Consider the following 16,549-nt stretch of genomic DNA (forward strand, 5'->3'; position numbering starts at 1 on the left):
TTGATCATTAAATCTTTCTCTTTATCCCTCTAAAGCTGACCTCATCTATGTGCAGTTTGCTAGTGTTACACTGCTGTATACTGCTACCGCTATCCTTTCATGGCCTCATCAATAATATACACCTCCAACAACAAAGACACCAACCTGCTTCTTCTCCACAGATATTTCCTGTTCAACTGCCTTCTTCTCGGTCTTCTCCTCGGCCTTCTTCTCCAACAGCTCCACAGGCCTCTGGTCCTTGTTCTTCAGCCTGTTCTTGTTGGACATCTGCATTATTGTGCTAACTAGATCCCCAGGGTTAGACTGAGCATTCACCTTGTTGATAAAGCTGTCAATGGCACTGACTGTCAATAAAGCACTATTGTCTGTTATGCTGTGGTCGCTGTCCCTTGACGACTGACCACTAGACCCTGACAGACGATCACAACCTGTGTTTTGATTAGCCTCTGTTGGTACCAGCTGTTTTTGCTGCTGACGTACAGGTGATGTGACAGAAGATAAAGGTTTTGGTGTGGTCATCTCATCTATAGTGAACGTACTGTCTTTCTCAGTCAGAAGTGTCCTATCTCCTGTAAGACAAAAGTAGACTGTCAACAGGATTTGAATTCATTCAAATGGTAACTCTACTGGACATTTTGATCTACGGAGAGGATGGGTATCTGGGTGAGTGTACTGTCTTTCTTACTATATCTTATCTTCTGTAAAACAACAGGATTTGAATTCATTCAAAAGATTGATTGGAGTGAGCAAGCAAGCATGGGGTCTTACCTTCATCCTCATTGCCAACACCAGCTGTTCTCATGTCTGAGGGTTGGCTAGGAGTTGGAGAGGTATCGATCAGAGCTACAGGTCGGCGGTTACCCGGGGGTGTCTTCACTAACATTCCAAACTCAGGCTGCAAACAAAACAATATTTTGGTAACACAAAGAGTCAGCTGAGGCACCACCATGGATCATGTTTTGTATCTAATCACTTACAGTGGAAGCTGCCAAAACCAGCATCTGTCTAATCAAGCAAGTTGTCAACAGTGAACACTGGCATAAAACCTCATGGCCATCCATGGCCTGTACATTTAGCATCAGCTCTACAATCCAGTACATTGTCTAAACCGGATTAATTCTTCAGTCCCAATTAGTACCTGTTTATACAGCTTTCACTGTATACAGTTAATCAAGATTTATTTTCATTGACTATTTTGTGGTCCTAAATTAAATTACTGTAAATGTTTACTGAAAAGATTATAATTTCTCTACACAATCTTTATTTGGACACGCAAAATTTCTAAATATTTTTCATGAAAAAAAAAAAAAGAAAACAAGAAGACACAGTCATCAATTATCCTCCGCATTACCTCCAATTTCAGTCTAAGTCACACTTGTTGCCATGGAAAAGCCAAAAATATTTTATTCAGAATTCCAAAACTGTCAAAAGGCACTGGTACACTAGTAGATGAAGTTTGGCGAAGAAATATTGAACGGTTTCAGGGTTATGCTCCGGAAAAGATAAATGTGCGTGGACGGATGGGGGCATTTTAATACACCCCCATGTGGGGAAATAGAGAATCTCACCCAAGTGTCAACTGATATCAAATATCTCAGCACGAGTTGATAGAGAAACTAATATATGAGGTTTGCCAAGGATATTGTTACCGGTATCACTGAGTGTTGATATAATTGATATCAGCAGACACGAGGGTGAGATTCTATTCATCATACAAATTCATTATTCATTAGTTTTCATTGAAAAATGTACATCTCTTAACACAGCAATGCCATTAGATTTGCAGTGCAATGATGTTACAGCATTGTCACATCATCAAGTTTATGACGTCAATGCACTGTCAGGGCATTGTGCAAAATCTACTGTCAAAGCGATATTGTCTGATCTCACACAAGCGATATCTCCTGTGGAACAAAGTTTTGGATAATATACTTTCAGGCGAATATTCTGGTTCATCAAAGACATTTTCTATTTGGTCTTCATCTAACCTATTGTTCTGAAGTTGAACCTATAACATACATGCATTTCATGAACATTTACTCTAGAATAGAAGGAAATAACAGAAAATGCATTTTTTTAATTAATTCTTTCTATTTTTCATAATCTTTAAGGCTGCTTAATCCCCTTGAAATTTATCAAAAGGAACCACTAGCTCTGAAATCCTATCTTGTGTCATCTGAGTTGGCCTACCCGGGGGTGTCTTGGATCCCCTTCCAGAGTACCCAGCACCTCAGTCCTTGTGGCCCAGTACTGCCCAATGGAGATGCGCAGGAAGGCATCATTGTTGAAGTTGTCCCAGCGAGATGTGGAGTTAGCGATGACATCTCGGTATTGTGCCTGAGACATATTATCATCCTGGTAACAAAACAGGACATTATTATCACAGGCCAAGGGTGGCAACTTGCTTGTTTCTTTCCACAGAAGCCAAGAAAGTGATATTGGAAGCAACTGTTGTAATGACTATGAGATTCATACTAACCTGCATGAAGATATTCTCCTTTTCAAATTCTTTTTCATCAGCATCCAGCATAGCAATTCCATGATCTAAGGAGAAATAACACACAAACCATGAACTGTGGGCACCTGTTCCATGTCGATTAGGGTGTATAGAGGTGTTTCAGACGACTCACAATACCAGAATGTGCTGCCATTGCAATAAACCAAAGTTCATGTAGACATGGAATACTTAAGTTAGGAACACTGTCATTTATCGATGCTCATGATATCAATCACTAGACGATAACTTTTATCTGATCCAAACTCCATTACTTACAGATAAATCTCTCAATATATTACTGAGTGAGCGAGCGAATTTAGTTTACCCTGCTTTTAGCAATATTCCAGTAATAATCCAGCAGAACAAACAGGAACGGTCTTCACATATTGTACCCAAGTGGTGAATCGAACCTGGGTTTTAGCATGACAAGTGCAAGCTTTACCACTAGGCTATCCCACTACCCAGGATATTAACGAGCAACTTCACCCAAACAAATATGTCATAGATATGTCAGAATTACCACACTGGGAATTAAGTTCATAAAGCACAAAGAGGCCAGGACAATATGTAAGATCGCACTATGATCCTTTAATTTAACGAAAAGCACATTCAGACTTGGCTTTACCCATGTCAAAGAATTCTTCACTTTCCGGTACAGCAGCTTGAGTTTCAGCCAGCTTGGCATCTTCGGTGTTGAGGAGCTGTTTCTGTTCGCAGGCCTCCTTCATTAGAGACTTATGGAAGGCAAGATCCGTCACACCCTCACCATTGGTGTCAAAGTACACCGTGGGGTAGCTCTTCACAGCTTTAAATAGCAGGGAGTTTGTTTTTATGCAGATTTCAGCAATATTCCATCATGCTAGCAGATTAGGTGTGGCTAATGTTGCACTTATGTTCTAATTTGCTTCTGCAATTTTCAGTTGTTACTGTGCTAATAGTACAAACGAAGAACTAAATTCATAAGAACTGGATAAATGAGGGATTTCCACAAATGCAAAAATAGTTGGCGTCAGTTCTTAAAAAAACACAGAAAAGAGAATCTACATGGAATACAGTTGGCAAAGATGAGGCCACAAGTATGAAAACCAGTACATGTCCCTTTCACTCTACACTCACCAGAAGCCTCTTTAACCCTTACATCTGCAGGAGCACTTGATCCAGGTTGTCCTGATTCAGCTACCACGGGTCCTTGTGCCTCTTCCCCCAGACTCACCCCACCATCCTCACCATGGGCTAGGGAGTCATGACGAGATGGAGCTCTGGCACTGTTCATTGACTGACGATCCATTCCTGTTTCAAAGCTCTGACCAAGGCCTGAGCTTGATACAGACTGGTTGCCTCCGATTGGCTGGTGTGTGCTTTTGTCTGACCAATCAGGAGGGCTGGCATGCCCTGGTTGATGAAGCTGTACAGAGGAATTTAAGCCAAAAGATCCCATGGAAGAGTTGAAGGCAGCAAAGGGATCCTTAACCTGAAAAAAAATGGAAGAATTAAAAATTAAAACGAATAATTGCAGACAGTGTGTTTGGGGATGTACCTGAGTTTAAAAGCAGTCTTGGAAGGGTGAAAGAAGGAAAGCTGGCCATGCATTTTCAAAGTGCTGCAGTGTACAAACTGATTATTGTATTAGAATGTGTTTAGAGTAGCAGCCCTACCTCTGGGAAATCATCAGCATTGAATCCTGAAGCATCCAGCCGTGGCCCCTGGTCCTGGTTGGTGACTGTGTTGATGCCGCTGTCCTGGGAGGTGTTGGGTTGACCTGGCTGAAACATGTCCTCGATGTTGAAGGAGCTGGCGTTGAGGGGCACCTGCTGGGAGAGGGTGTCGCTGAACCGCATCGACTGACCCACTGGGGCCAGGAAGCGGGACTGCAGCCTGGAATCTTCCATGTCATTCCTCAGTGTAGAGGCCTGATAACAGGGGACAAGATGGCAATCCTTAGTGAGCTTTAAGTAAGTACTCATTGTACTGTCTGATGCAAATCAATCCTAAAGAAGAGACTGTCTGTGTTAAGGCATGACTAAATCGATCATCATAGCATCCAGATAATTTTTCAGGAGGGCAGTATAAAGAAAAAAGCCATCCAAGCTAGACAATGACAGGATCATTCATACAGTGCAGGAATCCACAACACCGTGCAGTGTTGCTTCGTCAAGAAGCAGTTTTCTCATTGTTTACATCCATATTTAATTTGGGTGGTAAACAGTGACAGCAAGGTCTTTTTCCATTTTATCATCTTATCCTAGTAACAGGTAACCACATATGTGCTTGTAGGTGATACCAGGTTCAGTAAATTTGTTGGTGGGTGAAGTTGTAGCCCAAGCAACTATCAGATCTGTTGTAAGTGTTTGTTAACGTCACCTGATCTTGTACCTGAGTCATGCAATATGAGACCTACCATGTAGTTTTGCCCATCCTCCATTGTTGAGAATCTGTCAATGCCAGCTACGGAGTTGTTGTCACCATTAGTGGCAGCAAACTCGTCTCTTGATAGAAGGTCATCTCCCATTGGTCGCACTCTTGCCTCCTAAGTGTCAGTATGTTACAATCACAGAAAGTTATATTTAACAAGATTGTGAGTAAAGAGTTACAACTGCAGTTTTAAATATCATTTAATTTTAATGTGACACTAGAAATGGGCTTCACATATTGGTTTCAAAGAGAGGAGCTGTTCTTTTTTAGTTTAAACATACAGATTTTCTATTTATCCAAGCAGCTTTTAAAAAACAAACAAACCAGCTGCCACTTTCACTTAGGGAGTACAGTATGTATCTTGCTGTCTATTTATCACCTTATCAGGGCTGTTTCTTTCATGTGACTCCTCCTAACAGTTTTTACATTATGAGTATCACATGGACCACTTGGACATCAATTTGCTGATCAGTGATCAAATGAGCTAGGTTACCTCAGGAAATGCGTCTCCCTGGTCGAACTGTTGCCTGTAGACTTGACCATGGGCAAACCTGTGAGGCATGGAGTGGTTCTGCTGGGATCCAACTTGTCCATCACTAGAACAATAAAACGCTGAGTCAGTATGGTTGTGCTCCTGTCTGCACTTTTCCATTCTCATCATGGCCACGAAGCCTGGGCTTGATTCACTACTGTAGCATATCTCATGAGATGATCGTAAACCCAATATTTTATCACAGATTTACATCAGATATTGAGCCAACATGACTGTAATTCTCAAATTTCATCATTGATTTACATCAGTCATGGCGGATGCAGACGTGTAGCCTAGTGGTCAAAGCATTAACTACTCGTGACGAAGACTTGGGTTCAATTCCTCTCGTGGGTACAATGTGTGACATCCATTTCTGGTGTCTCTTGCAGTGATATTGCAAAAATATTGCTAAATGCAGTGTAACACTACTGGCAAACAAGGATAAGTTGTACGACCTCTAAGAATGTGTTTACAAGAAGTAGCCAGTTCATGGCAATGAGTAAATGCATTTGGTTTGTGAAATGAGCAGATGTAGTCTAGTGCATGTGCAGTGCATGACGATGAAATTGATTCCACACGTAGCTGCACATGCCCTGCTCATAATACTCTCACATGGACGTTGTAGCAACTGCAACTGATCATAGACAACCTGAGGTCCCTTCGTTCACAATGGCAAAAGCCAGTGGGTGGCACTTGTACAAGCTAATATGGGCCAATTGTAGGGACGGTGCTCAACATATCCTTGTCTGACAGTAAACCCACTCACTCACACACGGCACTAAGATCATCAAGATTATTACAGACTTAGGTTAGATGTCATGCAGAGATTGCTTTGTGGAACTGGACTGGTCTTCAAATCTGGATCTTTGGCAATACATGCATCCCCTTAACCTCTTTGCTAAAATGGGTATCTGTGTATGCATGAATACTCTTCAATAGTACACCAATGTGGGATGAAACTGGCCACTGATATTACACCTAACACCTCTACATACAAACTTATAGTAAATAAAAAAGCATGGAACCAATGAAAATGAAATCCCTAATCAACGGTAAGAATACCTTTCTGAGCCACTGCTACCATCTCCACCCCCTCCTCCATCCCCAGGGACAGGGGATGAAACCACATCTCCCTCGGCGGACTGTCTCAACATCATGGAGAACTGGCTCCTCTCATCCTGCTGTCCCTCCAGTCCGGGGCGGGGCACCTGCCTAGCATGTGCTTCTTCCTCATCCAGGGCCAGACTCTGGAGTGAAGTTATAGACTGTCAACACTAGCTGAGTCACTGACATGACGTTTCATTACTATGTAGTCTAAGAACAGGATTTACTTGCTTAATTCCATATGAAATTGCTGACAGTCTGATTCTGAAGACTGATCATGATGAGAAGATGAATGAAGATTGGTGGTCTAGCTTATGTATGGAAGATACCACTTTGATACTGATTTTTAGGGTTGTGAGAACCCCAGCTTATCTACAGTAATGTACAGTTATCAGGTTTGAGAAACTATCTGAAGTTACATCCACCCTTTCTACATGTCTAGGTCATATGACACAACTTCCTACCTGTCTGGCTGCTTCTAGTTCATCCTCAGTATCAATCTCACTCCCATCTCCACTTCGGTACTGCCTCCTCAACTGTGACAGGGACCTTGGCCCAGTGATGTCAACTGGAACACAAACACCAACTTACAGACTGCCACTGGGATAGATCTCTGAATAATTTTCTCTGTTAGGCGACTGGTTACTGAACGAAAAACTCCAAGAACCAGACTTGATGTCTATGGTAAAATGACATGATTAATCCAGAAAACATTTCAACCAAATGACATCTCAAATCAAGTTTTACCTTAAAGGTATTGATGGTGAACTTAAGTCCACTAATGATTGTTTAGTTTATTGATCCTAGACAGCCAAAACATCTCATAAATCAGTGTAAAAAGTCCCATCACAAAAATATCCTCCAGTCAAAAAAAATCACAGGAAGAGATATTAGTCTATTCAATTCAGCAGGTAAGAAAGACCATATCTTTGATGTTTACATGAAAAAACAAAACAAGTGGCATAATCATTGTGAACCTGCACTCAGCAGTATTCTATCTATTTTTCAAAAGTCTGTAAATAATCGAGACTGGACCAGACAATCCACTGATCAACAGTATGAGCATCGGTCTATGCAACTGGGAACCAATGCCATATGTCAATTAGGTCAGCAAGACTGACCACCTGATCCCTTTAGTTGCCTCTTATGACAAGGTCTGTGGCAGCTATGAGTGTGCAGGTACCTGTATTGTTCTGTGAGCCTGATGTGATCCCAGTGTTATCTGGTCTGTAGCGGCTCTGATGTCTGTAGCTGGTTGCACCATCTCCAGCATCATGCAATGGAGGCACAGGACTCGGGCGGAAATACTTCATGTCAAGACCTGAAGATACATTTGGATTCAAAACAACAACTACAAAAGATCTGTCTTACACACAGTGACACAATCAAAAAGTAAAACCTAACTGAAAACAAAAACCTGATATTTCCAAAACATCATGATACATCATGTTTCAATAAATCAATACAAAATGATAAAATTCCATCTCATCTAAGTAACCATACAAACAGCAGAATTCTAAATGCTTGATGGGCATTTAGAAGTTGGAACCTAACATATCAATGAATAGTATGGATTTACAAATTCTTTAATATTTACATACATTTCTGGGCTACTTCTTGCTCCTTCATCAAGTGAAACAGTGGTATTCTAGTCTACTCACCAACAGACAAGTCATTGACACTTTTCTTCGAGGACACAAGTACCTCGTCTTCCTCAGACTCCTGACCTTCACCTTGGCCATGTTCATCATCCTCTTCCAAGGAGGGACTTCCTTCGTTCACCTTTCTCTCCATCTCTAAAAAATCACTCAAGTCTGTCTGACCAAATAAAGAGGGTTTCTTGCTTTCGTTGTCTTCATCTGACAAATCCGAGACTTCAATGTCGCTGAAGTCTTCATCTAACATCTTCAATTCATCTTCTTCAAACTTAACATCCAGGATGCTCTGTTCCATTTCTGACATTTCAGCAACATCAGTTAAGCCTCCACCATTGAACAAACACATGTTGGTTCCTCCTCGTCTTGCAGTAGCTGGTTCTTCACGATCTGTTGGCCTCTTTTTGACAGTGTCAACCACATGGCTGATGCCTATTGGTGGGTCTTTTGAGTCTTGTTTTGACCAATCTGCAGAGTCTACGGAGTCTTTGAAAGATCCTGGAAGCGTGGAAGACTGTTTCTCCATGTTGGCCTGGGTCAAGGTCACAGGCAGCAGACTGGCTGACAGATCTGTAAAATCAGCATGGGCAATGAAGAGTGAACAATAATTACTGACTGGGAAATGTGATAAGGGGACTTTGGGGAGCTTGTCTCAGCACAGGCTAGAATGCAAACAAACAAAACCAAACAAAAACCTAATGGGTCTATTACTAACCTGTCTCACACCATTTGTATATTGTTAGTTTGTTGCTTAACACCCACTTAACAAATGAGTTGGAGTGTTTGAAACAAACTGAAGCTGGCTTCATGCTAAATGAAGTTTCACTACCAACTGCCCTTCAGCCCAACTTCTTCCAATGAACATGATCAGTTTTCTTATAGCATGCTAACAACTAACACATCCTTACAAAACTTTCTAAACAATCACTACGGTACCAACACAATGCACTGAAACATGATGAAAAGACAACTTTCATGTTCCTTGAAAAATTAAGTTACAATTCTATAAACTGTTTCACTCAATCACTGCACAATAAATATATGTTATTAACATCAGAAGTAGAAACACTTTGAAATTATCTGTACTCAGTATCAGATTTTCATTGTGTTTCAGTATATTTTGATATATAACTTTAAAACTCATGCATGAGACTTTAGAAAGAAACATGTGAGAGGAAAGAGCTTTTCTGATCTTATCTTATGCAACAAATGAGGACAAAGACATGAAGACAAGAAGCCACTTTCTCCAATAGCAGTGCTAAAATGCTCTTCCTCAATGCTAATATAATATGCATCAAAACAATCATGATTTCATACCAGGACAAACAAACTGAGGTAAAGAAATAAGGGATTATAGGAAAGGACACATATTCCGTTCATTTTTCCTAGGTTTCTTCACAAACGATTCAAAGCTTTGTTAATAAGCCTTGGAAATAAAATGAGCACTTGCCCTTTCATGTGATCCTTCATATTTTTTTCCCCTCAGTATACATAACCACATCATGTATTCTATGACAGTTTCTACTATCATGACTACTGAGTGTTGGTTCACACCAATGTCTCAATCAGAACAGCAACTTCTGATTGGATGATTTTAAACCACCATCAACTGATACCACTTTGGGACCAGTTGGGAAGTTCAATGTAGAATGTAAAATGGAATTCCTTAACTTTGCCAACATCAAACTTTAGAAATTTAAAGTACAGTGAAACAAAGACATGGAAACCCAACTATACTGAAGTACTGTAAACAATCCTACAAAACTGGTTCTCATGTTCGAGAAGCATGTGCACAAGTGCTGAGAAAGTTATTTATTCATTAACCTGTGCTGTGCTGTCTCCATGTTATTTCGCACACTTGGCTGTCCCTTTCTCTGTACTCATCCCTTGTAACAAATAGTGAACTGTATCAATATTTTATTGATAGTTCGTTAAATATCATTTTTATTTAAAGGAAAGATATTCTGCAAAAAAAAAAAAATCAGATTGGTATGATGCTCTGATTATGATCAGCGTTTCATTGAGTATGTTATGTTTATAAGTTTTCCAGCTAGTCTGCAATGCATTGGTCCGCTTTTGAGCCAAACTGACTATACACCCAAATACCACATGCATGGGATTTTTTGTGTTATATAGAGCCTACACATCTCACACACAAAATAACTGATATACTACACATTTTCTAGGCCTCAATAATGCAGAGAGATTTCAGGTTATGATTTGAAATAATAATCTATCCCGCTCTTCAATTCTGACCTGGGTACAATGCCCTAGGCATAATTAAAGTCTGCTTCTTATTAGTGTTGTTTGGGCTTAGAAAAAATAAGAAAGCGGCTTGAAAACTCATCTAGGTAGTTGTAACCTTCATTGATATTTTATATCAGCCTTTTGATGAAAGTTGAGATGAGAAAATAAAAGGCGATAACCATTTTTGTAGCAATGTTTACAGTACTTATGTACTATCTTATATGAACGTATGTTTACAATGTTCAGATCAGAATGTAATATTTGTGAAACATTTGAAACATGTTTATTCTGTGAAACATTGTTAGCAGAATCATTTCTTCGAGCCATATTATCTGCCCATTGGGAAACTCAATTATACTATATGCTGTATTTTTATTACATACAATACTATTTTTTGCATTATGTAAGCATTATAAAGCTGTAAAGGTGAAGTATAGTATGTACTATTTTGTACTGTAGGTCAAAAGGTCAAATCTCTCTCTCTCTGATGCACACACACACAAACGCATGAGCACACACGCACACAGACATACACCTCTGTTGATGTCATCCACCATAATGTTGAGCTCACAGGGAGCGGTCCACCTTTACGTGATAATGGAGAAAAAGATGTATTGTCATATTTGGTTTAAATATTGTCATCCAATAGTGCAAAGGAGGCAGACATGGAAGCAAATGGGAGAAGGGTATACATCATAACACAATGATGATGTATGCCGAATGCACTGGAGACTCGACAAGGCACCTCATTAAACAATTATACATACTGTGTCATGCAGTATCATGCATGTCTCTAGTACTAGTAGTACTTGTATGGCAAATATCAACAAGCTAATCTCAGTACCAGTTTCAAACAGAGGTTCCATGCTCAGGGCCCTGTTTCACAGAACTCTCGTAAGTCTAAGATCTCATAACTTTCCTCGTAGCATTGCACGTAGCAGTTATAGTATGTAAGGTACAAATGCTACGAGAAAAGTTACGAGATCTTAGGCTTATGAGAGTTTTGTTAAACGGGCCCCAGGTGTTTAAATAATCATGATAATGAAAGACATTCTGACAGTGACATTCCAAGATGAAGGGAATAACAAGGAACTACCAACATGATGTAACACAACTAACAGAAACAGCTCTAAATGGTTCAAGCATCCTTCTCAAACTTCACACAAACAATGAGACAATACTTACCCAGAGGTAATAACTCATAGTCTGGGAAATTTTAAATACCAAGTTTAAAATATCATATAATGTCTGTGAAAAGAGTGTAAGTAACTGTAACTACAAATATCAATGCATTCTGAGTTCACATTATACACAGTAGCTATTAAATTTGCTGCTGGTGTTATCAAGGAGCATGATTGTAAAGAAAAAACATATAACTTGTGAAGTTCATGACTCAGTCAGACGCAAAATCTTCAGCAATTTCCCTTTGTCTGGAGCGAGCGAGTGAGTGAGTGAGTGAGTGAGTGAGTGAGAGCGATTGAGTGAGTTGAGTTTTATGCTGCACTCAGCAATATTCTAGCTATATGGCAGCGGTCTGTAAATAATGAAGTAATCAAGTCTGGATCAGACAATCCATGAGCAGCAACATGAGCATCGATCTGTGGAATTGGGAACCAATAACGTGTCATCGAAGTCTGTGAGCCTGACCACCAGATCCCATTAGTCGCCTATTACGACAAGCGTAGTTGCCTTCTATGGCAAGCATAGGTTGCTGAAGGCCTATTCTACCCTGGGCCTTTACGGGTACCTTGTTTGGAGGAGTAACTAAAGGAAAATGGAGAGATGGGGCATTTGTTCCTCTTGTCTGTGGGTAAGTTTGTTGCCTTTTTTTGGGGGGGCGGCAATATCACAGCAAGGGATGTCGGAAATAGGTTTCACATATTGCTACCATGTGGGATACAGCCTGGATCTTCAGTGTGACAAGTGAACACTTTAACCACTAGACTACACCACTGCCCCTTTTCCCTTTTCAATTACATCTTATATCACAACATGTTTAATACTATTGCAGTTGTGTGGGATAAAATTCTTAATATTTAAACAGCCTCAGCAATTTTCTCTTATAACAAATATTTAAATAAAAATAAAGATGATTAATATCAATTTCTTGGCTAGAGACAGTGAGCTCACTAAATTTGGACAACCCTGTCCAAAAATGGACATGGTATATATCTAAACTGAACTTCTTAACAATCTGACGTCACAAACATTGTCATATAGTACACAGTCAACAAGCTTAGCACTAAATTTCACATTCAGTTCAGCCTTTAGTAACCATGGTGACATGCAAAAGCAAGGTTCAAAGATTGTCAAACATATTACAAACCATTTAGAGCTTCTACAGGCAGAATGCCTAAGGAGGATCTTGCACTCAAATTGCCATGATATTCGTCAGAGTCTTCATTTCTGTAAGACAAACATAATTTTTAGTAAAACACAGTATTAGTGCTGTAAATCATGCATATAATCATAATAAAACATATGTTCATTAGCCCTCTATCACAAAAGTTGATGAAAATCAATACCAAAACTCTGGAGTATTTTTACGGCTTCAAAATTATCATTGAAACAAAATAGCTTAAACCAACACTTTCTACACCAGATACAACCACAAACAAATATTTTATTCATAAAAAGTTGTGTTAAGAACACAAACCTGTCAGTTTCATTCTTGGTTTTGGAAAATTCAATGAGGTTGACCGACTGCTTGGTCAAGCCTTGGCTCTGGTTTCCCCCTTGCTGATCAAAGCCACTGAAGGAGAGTTTCATCCCTGGGTATTCAGCCCTGGGTGTGGTTACTAGGGACGTCTCAGTAGAAGTTATGAATGATCCACGTGGATCTAGAGTTGATAGTTCTTTAAACCTGGAACAAATGCATTACATTTGGCATTACTTCAACAGGTCCTTCTTGCGAATTGCTGCAACATTGCTCGTGCAGTGTTAAGCTATATTCACTCACTTCACCTGGTCACTAGCTGAGACCAGACACAAGTAGTTCTTGCACAAAATGATAAGAAAACTAGTTTTCCAGAATTTCACTAGTGACATAACTGTCGGGATAGTATTCACACCTAAATCTGAAATAATAACACCAATTGCCACCCCCATCAACAGTGGTCGAAATTATGCACAGCACTGAAAACACTAACATTCATAGTTACAGAATGAGTGAGTGAGAGAGTTTGGTTTTACGCAGCTATTAGCAATATTCCAGCAATATACCAGCAGAGGACATCAGAAATGGGCTTCACACATACTACACCTCTGGGGAATTGAGCCTGGGTCTTCAGCGTGATGAGTAAACGATTGAACCATGAGACACCCCACTGACACTAGTTATGGAATAAAGGGTCCCAGAGTCAAATACTGATGGTGCAAACTTTGAGTTTGAAGACCTCATATGGTTTTGAACACTGACCTACACAAAAACAAATTTGGTACATGACATACTGTTCACAGAAACAAAATATTTCTTTATCACTACATTGTAGAAACCTAAGCAGGTAAATTATCAGCAAGGTCAGGAAATTCAGGTTCAGTCCGAAAAAAGGCATTTAAATCATCTTGAAAGTTCTACCTAAGCCATGTAAACTATACAAACATGTCAAGCCTTACCTTTGTTGATCTCTGACTACAGTGGAAGCTGCAACAGGAGCTGGGGGAGCTCCTAGTGTCTGGTTGTCAATGGACTGACGCATTCCCTGAGCAGCAACCATGCTGAAATCTTCCCCCAGGTATAAAGAGTCCTGGGAATCCATTGTCTAGTTGTCTCTGTAACCTGTTTATACAAATCAACATTTATTGCAAACACTTATTGAAATTCTTTATTAAGGTGTTGTGTGATGTATTTCAAATAGATTTACACTGTTGTGTGTATAAAAGTCAATGTATTTCACTGGGTAGAACATGCTAATGAACTACATTTCCAAAAGAAATCATTGCTTGTAACCCTGCTTCAGATATTTTCTATTTTAAAGCAGCCTAGCTCTACCAGTACCAGTACATGTATAAGACTGTTTCACAATTACAGTTAGGGTTGTTTATGAGTTTGTGGCTGGACATTGTAGGCTTAATGGAGACAGTTTGACACTAACTGGCCTAAGCATGCTAAGAGATGGGAACTACTGCAGATTTGAACCACCTGTTATTTATTTGATGTCAAGGTAAAAAAAAACCCTGCTAACTAGTGATTTTTTATATTCCAAAAGCTTGAACAGAGTACTGCACTTTACCAGGCGCATTTACGCAGATTATTTAGTGCTCCATAAAAATCAAAAAGGGTACCAGACCCTAAACCCAAGCCCTAACCCTTGTAAAGGGTTGAGGCACTATAGTAACATAATTGCTGAGGCGCTGGCTGGTGCTGCGCCTGGTAAACTGCAAGGTAAGAATTCCTCCTGTTCCCCCATCTCAAATAATATTCATAAATTGATACATACTAGAATTATTAACAAAACCTAACACAACAATTACTAAAGGACTCACAAAAACAACTAGAAGCCCAAATACTAAATGCAATATATATGGGTTGAACCACTTCATGTGACCTCTGTTAATCTGCGGAGGAAAGACTTTGGGGGGAACTGAAGGAACTCTTTCCAATTGCATTCCACTGCTGGTTTATTGATGTAAAAGGCGTTTTGATGTTATGTGTCATTTCAAGCAGGCTTGATAAATAATACAAACAAATGTACCAATTAGGTTACCATGCATGTGCATCCGACCAAAATGTCTACCGCGGGTTTGTAAGGAAAGTACATGTGGACTATTAAGCTTTTGCATTTCATCTAAGGCACCCTGTCACTTTCAAACAGACCTAACGATTCAGCAAAACGAACAAAAGTGAAGAAACTCAAGTTACAACATTTGGGTCCAAACGTCAAAACAAAACGTAATCCATTGATCATACTAGGTTATGTTGGCGAAATAACAGAATATCAGTGTAGGTGAGTCAACACATCCCCGCTCGGTTAGTAGCTTAGTAGCTTTCTTGATAACATCACTCAAGTGAACAATTCGCCGACAATACATGTTTTGATAAATTCTCGAATTTCGCGCTACGTGATCGCTGGTGACTCACGATGTTTTGTTCTTGTCACTCGCGGGCAGAACAAAACGTTCCCTTTACACTTCGACGAAAGGGCTTACTTGAGTCTGCATGAAGCAGCATTGCTAAAGCATACTAACCATCAAGCGTAATTCATTGACACTATGAAGTTGGCATATATCAACTATTTTGAAAATCCGCCATTTTGCAGCAAAATGATACTACGTCAGGGCACGCAGAATTTTTCTGATGTGATTGGCTGAATTTCTCAAAACTCCTCGCAACATTCTATACAGTGATGGCAATGTAGAGAGTCTGCCTGCTCCATACAAATGAAAATTCAACTGCGAACTATGGCGATAAGGTTGACATGTAGGAAAGTTAAAAAAAACAATCTGATTGGAGATGTGTGACCCAATTCAGCTCTTTCAAAACTTTTTCAAAAGTTTCAAAATATTCAGTCGCTTAAAGGGGCACTAATGCGGAGCAATTTCCGTGGACTGGTGTAAACTTTTGTTATTGTTTTTCTCCCGTGAGTACCCGGATGATATCCCAGAATTCGTGACTGGTTCGTGACCTCTGCTCCGCAGTCCGTAGGCGCAACTGATAGTTTAATTATAGACAGATCAGCTGAGGTGAAGTCATTTTTTACTTCATTACAAATGTATTATGAAAACAAATGAAACACTTTGAAGGTTAATCATCTGCCAGTGGTAGAAATGGTAAAAAAAACTATTAGGACGTAAAAATAACGAAGCCAATGTACGTCTCTATATTTTGCCTCATAACCCTAATTAGTCTATTGTCATATTTGTATGATTCTGAAAATTAATAAAAGAACACACGATCTGCTTATACTCATAGTAAATTTCTAACATAACTTCAACATTTATACATTGTATAGATTGCCAATGTGGATCCTATTTCACACACATACGCGATCTAGTGTCTGTTTTCTGTCATACAGATTCTGCTGAATGCTACAACAAATAAATTAAAACAAAATGCAAATAATGAATGTAAAACAGACTAATTTTATAGCAACAATGTCAGGC

At 39.6% G+C, this 16,549-nt stretch overlaps 1 pseudogene; it reads right to left on the reverse strand.

The window, feature by feature from the left end:
- The window catches only part of LOC137258870 (centrosomal protein of 192 kDa-like), a 44,692-nt pseudogene extending 28,921 nt beyond the window's left edge, over positions 1-15,771 (reverse strand).
- Between the last annotated feature and the right edge of the window lie 778 nt (positions 15,772-16,549).

This window comes from Haliotis asinina, chromosome 12, assembly GCF_037392515.1.
Source record: "Haliotis asinina isolate JCU_RB_2024 chromosome 12, JCU_Hal_asi_v2, whole genome shotgun sequence".
Taxonomy (NCBI): domain Eukaryota; kingdom Metazoa; phylum Mollusca; class Gastropoda; order Lepetellida; family Haliotidae; genus Haliotis; species Haliotis asinina.